The sequence below is a fragment of the Euprymna scolopes genome, chromosome 27, assembly GCF_053919585.1.
Source record: "Euprymna scolopes isolate OS-2025 chromosome 27, ASM5391958v1, whole genome shotgun sequence".
Classification (NCBI taxonomy): Eukaryota; Metazoa; Mollusca; class Cephalopoda; order Sepiida; family Sepiolidae; genus Euprymna; species Euprymna scolopes.
The window spans coordinates 20,755,403-20,763,896 of NC_136508.1; positions in this window are offsets into that span (position 1 = coordinate 20,755,403).

Below are 8,494 nucleotides of genomic sequence, written 5' to 3' on the forward strand. Positions count from 1 at the left end.
AAAATTAACAAATATTGTTTGAAATTTATCAGAAACATATTTCGGGAGTAGACTCCATCTTCAATGTATTGTTTTGGTGCTTTTTTTCTTTTTCCTCTTCCTTGCCATGTTGTAAATTTCGAGCAAGAAGTCTGTTTGTATAGAGCGGTATATCTGGCGGTTGTATTTTGAGAAGTTTGAACTGTGCATATGTAACGCGAGAATAACGTTAAGAATGACAGTTCAATAGAAACGTTGTTTTAATTTGAATAAAATAACATACGCATCAAGTAAGCTTGAAAACAAATCACAACGTAATATTAGGAAATTAAACAACTATTTTACTTGTTTGAAATTTAGACTATATATTTCAAATAAGTAAACAATTTATTGCTCTGTCAATTGTAACTTTAAATGTAGGTTACTTAGACATGGATCTGACTTTATAATTGAATTGGAGACCAACAAAATGTATGTTAAGCGGGTCAAAAGTGGGGTCATTTTTTTTTAATTTTACCTGTTTGATCTCTAAACATTATTCAGCCAATTTCTGGTCTAGACATTTGAAATTTTACATAAAAATGTATTCAGACATAGGGAAAACTGTTTAACCGGTTTTAGTCCAAAATTCGAGCTGCCAAGGGATCAAATTTCAAGACTACTCAACCAATCAGCAAAATAATTTGGGTTTGAGATTAATAGTGAATTAAGCGTGATTAAGTTTAGAGTTTAGAGTAATAGTAAATAAGTAGCAAATAATTTTGGGTTTAAGATTAATAGTGAATTAATAAGTTTGGAGTTGATAAAATAGTGAATAAACAGCAAATAATATTGGTGTGAGGTTATTAATGAATTATTAGTTAATAGGTGTAGAGTTATTAGCAATAGTAAATTAATAGCAAATACTTTTGGGTTTGAGATGAATTAGTATTAAAAGGTTTGGAGTTGAGAAAATAGTAAATTAATAACAAATACTTTTGGGTTTGAAATTAATATTGAATAAATCTATCTATGTTATCTATTAAGGTATGTGTGTACATTCCCCTAGCAAACTACTCTGTTAATTTTTAGTCTACAGACTCGAGACTTGACGAAAGGGTTATTGAGATTTGGGAAAGTCTTTTTAATCGGTTTTTGCCCAGAAATTTGTCTTTCAAGGGGTCAAAATTCAACAATTCAAACTTTGAAAACTTCACCAAACTACTCAGCCAATTTTTGGTCAAATCCCTAGAAATTTTAAATGCAGGCTACCTGTACAAAGGTACAGACACTGATTATATATCTATATCTATCTATCTATATATATATATATATATATATATATATATATATATAATATGCATATAAAGATATTAACAGTATATAGGGTCTGGGCAAAGCTGGATTGACATGCTAGTATATCAATAAAAGTAAAAATTTCTGTCTGTCCGTCTGGCTGTCCATCTGTGTACATTACCCTACTAAATAACTCTGTCAATTTTTGGTCTACAGACTCGAAATTTGACATAAGGAATCCTCAGATTTAGGACAATCTTTTTTATTGGATTACAGCCATAAATCTTTCTGTTAATGGGTCTAAGTTCAACGATTTGACCTTTGAGAACTCTACTAAACTCCTCCACCAAGTTTGGGTCTAAACACTTGAAATTTTAGATAGAGGTTAATTGGACATGGATCTAATTTTATAATTTGATTTTAGCCCAAAATAATAAATTCTAAGGGGACATAATATAATTGGGTTAATTTTTTTTTTAAATTGACCTCTGCGGTCTCTACGAAATTACTCAGTCAATTTTTTATCTAAACATTTAAAATTCCACACAAAGTGTATGCAGACATAGGGCAAGCTTTTTAATCGTTTTTTTTGGCCGAAAAGTTTGCTATCAAGAGGTCAAAGTTAAAAAAAAATGATCTTTGCGATCTATTAAGTCAATTTTGCGTCTAAACATTTGAAGTTTTACATAAAGGGTACTCAGACATACAGCAAGCTTTTTAATCAGTTTTTGGGCGAAAGTTTCGCTGCCAAGAGGCCAAGGTTGAAATAGGTGATATTTGCAGACTGTACCAAACTCCTCTCCCAATTTTTGGTGTAAAGACTTGAAATTTTAGATGCAGGACATGGGTCAAACATTTTAATTAGCTTTGAGCTAAAAACAATAACTGTCAAAATTGGGGTTAAATATATTTTATTTTACTTCTGCAGTCTCTACTAACTTTTCTCTATAGTAGTTAAGTGAGTCTATTATATAGAATGCCTTACTGTACATATTCCCACATTTTATTATATGCGTATGTACATAAACTTAAGAACAGTACATAGTGCCCGAGCTAAGCCGGGCGGAACTGCTAGTATTTTATAGAATAGTGATTTCAAAAGTTAAAAAAAATTACTTGTGTGCCATAAGCTAGAAGCGAAGCCAGAACATATAGCTCTCCAGCGTTTCTGTATGGACTAAATATTAAATTATTGCATGCACAGAACAACACAGATATCGTCGACTTTCGCCAGGCAAATATAAATATTCTTCGTTTTTTTTTCAATTTTGACACAGTAGCAACAATTTTACTTGGTGAAATCTAAACGAAAGTGTGCTACACATGAAACTACCTGATATACTTATTCTCAATTCAGTGAGCCAAAAATTCGGAGAGGAGTTTGATTGAGAATTTTGCACGGACAATAATAATATATACATATATAAATACATATACATGTGGATAGATAGATAGATAGATAGAAAGATAGATAGATCGATAGAGGGTTAGATAGATAGATAGATAAATGTACATAAAACTATTTTCGTATTCAAGAACCTTATCATCTGAAATTCTAGGCAATTATGCAGAATGTAGAAACTATGCAGACAGAGTATACTATATATATATATATATATATATATATATATATATATATATATATATATATATATATATTTCATGATTTTCCTGCGGGTACAAAACTTTATTAAGGCAATCATGAAGGGAAGACGTATTCCTTCGGAATTCATTTTATATTAAAAAAAAAGACCGAGGAGAAAAGGAAAATGGATAGCGACTGAAATATAAAAGCAGGGAAATAGAAAAAAAAAATAAAACAGAGTCAATTGACATGTTTCGCCCTCACTCATCAAAATTGGAATCGAGGGATTTATTTTTTAGTAATTTGTTTTCCTTAATGATAAAATATAAAAAAAAAAGGAGAGGGGAGCAAGAGCAATCGTATGGCGATGAATTTTAGAGGATGAAAACGTTCGAACCCATTTATTATTTCCTATAATAGTTTGATACTGACTGAAGAATATTGAAGATCCATTTTGCAACCTTCTGTTGTGATGACCCTACCATTGATAGAATGGGTCTTAAGGGAATATCCGCTCTGTGTGTTTTGGGTAGGCCATATAATCTCGGACGGATAGAGCCCGAGGGTCTAATCTCACTAGCTACCTCAGAAGAAAGTAAACCACTGTTTACCCATTCAACTATTTTTTTCTGGAATTTAGATTCCAGAGTACTCGTGGAATCACGGGTGTCAGCGGGGCCTAATTTAACAAATTTGTCACTATCGCTTAATACAAGTGACATTTTGTTGACGTATTCCTCATGATTCATTATGACTACTCCAGACCCTTTATCAGGTCTAGTTATCACGAGGGATCAATTTTTACGTAGAGTTTTAATGACGTGAAGGTGTTCATTACGCCATTTAAACTCTGAATGGGATACTGGTGTACTAGCCTAACTGTTGGCAAGATTGTTAAAACTTGCTTTTAAGTCCCGTAATTTATTCACGAAAATCGCTGCAAGTTTAACTATCTGAGAGCCTAAAACTTCAAACTCAGAGAATATTTCTTCTCGTTTTGTATTACATGGTGGAATGCAAAATTCCAAGCCATTAACGAGTACGAGAAGTTCAACTGGGGGACAGTTTCCAAGAAGATAGATTTAACACGTTACCACCTACATTTGCGTAAAGCAACCATATTTCTTCCTTATTAGATCTTTTAATTTATTATCAAATTGAAACTGTAATTTTTTACAGTTTCGTTTTTTGATAATAATAAGATAGCGTAGAAAACGAACTTTACCGCAAAAAGGTAATATTCCCACTATTTTCCTCCATAATTGCAGGCATTTACTCCTGAATCTTTCCAGATTAAATGCTAATTTATCCGAATGATTCAGGATAAACGCTTTTTCAATCGTATGCCCATGATGTAATCTTGCTTTTTTTATCTTAGATAAAATAAACGAGGGGCATCCATTATTATTTACGCAAGAACGTAAGGATGTTTTTTTTGTTCTTGCGTTGATCTTATTTTACTTTTAATTAAAATGATGTTGTTTAATTTTTTTTAATTAAACTTGGTTGAACCGTGTCTTTAAATATTGCATGATTTTCTTGGGGGTACAAAACTTTATTAAAGCAATCATGAATGGAAGACGTATTCCTTCGGAATTCATTTTATATAAAAAAAAAAAACACCGGGAGAAAAGGAAAATGGATAGCGACTAAAAAATAAAAGTATTGAAATAGAGAAAAAAGATCAAAACTAGGCAATTGACATGTTTCGCCCTCACTCATCCAAATTGGAATCGAGGAATTTATTTTTTAGTAATTTGTTTTCCTTAATGATAAAATCTAAAAAAGAGACGGGAGCAAGAGCAATCGTATGGGGGTGAATTTTAGAGGCTGATCACGTTCAAACCCAATAAGCAGTCCTTTTCTTGACAAAGAAAAGGCTTCCTAAGTCGAACGTGAATAGTCTCCAAGACGTTTAGATAATATACGGAGTGAGCTCGACTCAATACGGGGAAAGAGTCGATGCTGAAGTTCGTTATGATAGAAGATGTATCGAGGATCAGGGATGGGTATGTTTGAACGGGCAGAACGGTAGTTCCTAAACAATTTGAGGTTTGCGTTCGGGCCTGGCCCCCAAAGTATTGGAATAAAAAATGAAAAAAAAATAACGTTTACAAGGGTTTTGACATAGATTACATAAGAATACGTTGGTAAGTATGTTTCAACTTAAATAGGGATGGTATAATAATATGGTGGGGTCTGAGTTCGCGCCTGTACTCCATGGAAATATTGCACAAACTTTAACAAAGACTTTTCATATCTATTTGCGTAAACATACTTTGATAATTACGTTTCAGTTTGAAAAAATATGGTATAATAAAATTATTGGGTGTTCGTTCGCGCCTGATCTCCATAGAATGTAAATATGTCACAAAGTTTAACAGGGGTTTTAAAAGGGGTGACTGTCCACAATAGCACCTTAACTTTAATCTTAATTCACGTTAGCTTTTATTTATTTCTTTTTAGTTGAATCCTATTGTATCGAATAAATTCACCTCATAAATTCACGTTCTTATTAAAGTGAACCCCCCCCAAAAGTTGAAGCTTTATGCAATTCTCGACACAAATTTTGCATAACTCTGTTTTTTTACTTCTCGACTTGCACGTGGCACTCTTTTTAAAATAGATAAATAGATAAATAATAAAAAATAAGAACGTTATTGTTATCGTGTCAAAAGAAAGAAAAAAATCCTGATCGTGATTGTGATCGTGATTACGTGTCATTTTAAAAACATTTACACAACCTTTTTATTTATATATCTGTTTAAGCTTTTTTGTCAGTGTACTATAAGGAAGTTGATTACAGCCCTTTCTGCGTGTTCCTTACATTACAAGTGTACAGCCCTGAATCCGACGGCGAAATACTACACCGTTCAATACTGTAAAACTGAAACGAAGCTGTTCTGCTTGAAAAGGACACCATTTTCTTCTTATTCATATTGATATCGATTCTTTGCTGTAAAAAACTAAAGTAATTACGTGTTTACTTTTTTATTATCCCTTTTATCTGTTTCGGATTATTTTACTAAAGTAAGTAAAGCTTCATTTTTTTCCAAACTGTTTTTTTCTTTGTTTTTCGATATTTCGTAGATATTATTTAGTAAGAGTGTTTAGCAGAAAAGCCAACAAACGACTATCCGAAAAAATAAATATACAAGAAATAAATGCTACCATTGTCAATAAAAGTTCAGTTCAGTTTTTTGTTTGTTTTGAAATAGTTTTTTATGCTCTTTACTTGAAGTAATTTCAGCGAACGGAAATTAAAACGAAATTTGAGGCGATAACTACTTAAATGAATTTTTATATAAACTACACATGCCATAATCGAATATTCCTCAAGCACAAAATAACGGAAAACATAAAAATATGTTTATAAATATTCCTTACGTTGAGAGAACTCTCTTAAATTGTTAAAACAGAATGCTCAGGTGCCCCCTTCAAATTGAAAACGGAGCTCTCCATTTCAAAGTCGCCGCCATTTTGATTTTTTTTAACCGGTTTGTGAATTAAATTTTTTTTTTTTACAAACTACTTAAAGAACTTTTGTACCATAAAAGTAACTTTTATTGACTATGGTAACATTTATTTCTTGTATATTTATATTATTATATATAACATTTTCTCTTTGTAAGGAAACATCATTTTGTTGGTCACTCTTTGCTACGAATGGAAACAAAGTTCATATAAAAAATATATTTTCGCGAAAATTTTCTTTACTTTCATCATATTTTGCTTAGGGTAAAACTTTTTGAGTCTCAAAACCTATCTCTTTACAACGCCCTCCTTTTCATGACCTATCATACTTTCATCAATCACAGTCCATTTTTCTGTAGGCTTTTGTTTTTAACCCAGTCAACGACGGATACTTCTGCTAGTATATATATATATATATATATATATATATTGCCCGACTGTCGGAAAATTTGAGCCCAGCTAAAGAACCATCTCTGACTTAATTATCAATGAGCAAACCGCTGTGTCAACGTGAACTGCGAGAAAGATAGTTAAAATTAACATTTATATAAATCATACATCTTAATCAAGACGGGCAAGGGTGATTTGATGATTTTAAAATCATGATCTGTGCACGTGTTCTTCAGTGACCGATTTATTTCATTTCAACATAAAATTCTTGATATATATATATATATATATATATATATATATATATATATATATATATATATATACATACATACTTGCATATACACACCCCCACACAAACACACACAGTAAAATGGTGCTCGTAAAATGTGAAAAACCGTTATATATACCCCGTTTGTATTTTTTTCATTATATAAAGTATCCTTTATAGGCGTGTTTTTTATATGCATGTTTATTTTTAGGTGTGTTTATTTAATAACTTTATTTACTTTGCAGTCGTGTTCATTTTTTGAGATTGTTTACTTTTAAGACGTGTTTATTAATAAGCCTTGCTTATTGTTAAGACGTGTTTATTTTATGGTGTGTTTATTTATTAGCATTCTTTACTTGGAAGGTGTGTTTATCTGTTACTCTTGTCGATATTTAAGGGGTGTTTATTTATTAGGCTTATTTACTGTTTAAGGAATGTTTATTTATTAGGGTTATTTACTGTTTACGTATGTTTATTTATTAGGCTTATTTACTGTTTACGTATGTTTATTTATTAGGCTTATTTACTGTTTACGAATGTTTATTTATTAGGCTTATTTACTGTTTACGTATGTTTATTTATTAGGCTTATTTACTGTTTACGTATGTTTATTTATTAGGCTTATTTACTGTTTACGTATGTTTATTTATTAGGCTTATTTACTGTTTACGAATGTTTATTTATATGCTTATTTACTGTTTACGTATGTTTATTTATTAGGCTTATTTACTGTTTAAGGAATGTTTATTTATTAGGGTTATTTACTGTTTACGTATGTTTATTTATTAGGCTCATTTACTGTTTACGAATGTTTATTTATTAGGCTTATTTACTGTTTACGGAATGTTTATTTATTAGGGTTATTTACTGTTTACGTATGTTTATTCATTAGGCTTATTTACTGTTTACGTATTTTTATTTATTAGGCTTATTTACTGTTTACGAATGTTTATTTATTAGGCTTATTTACTGTTTACGTATGTTTATTTATTAGGCTTATTTACTGTTTACGTATGTTTATTTATTAGGCTCATTTACTGTTTACGAATGTTTATTTATTAGGCTTATTTACTGTTTAAGGAATGTTTATTTATTAGGGTTATTTACTGTTTACGTATGTTTATTTATTAGGCTTATTTACTGTTTACGTATGTTTATTTATTAGGCTCATTTACTGTTTACGAATGTTTATTTATTAGGCTTATTTACTTTTTACGAATGTTTATTTATTAGGCTTATTTACTGTTTACGTATGTTTATTTATTAGGCTTATTTACTGTTTACGAATGTTTATTTATTAGGCTTATTTACTGTTTACGTATGTTAATTTATAAGGCTTATTTACTGTTTACGTATGTTTATTTATTAGACTCATTTACTGTTTACGAATGTTTATTTATTAGGCTTATTTACTGTTTACGAATGTGTATTTATTAGGCTTATTTACTGTTTAAGGAATGTTTATTTATTAGGCTTATTTACTGTTTTCGAATGTTTATTTATTAGGCTTATTTACTGTT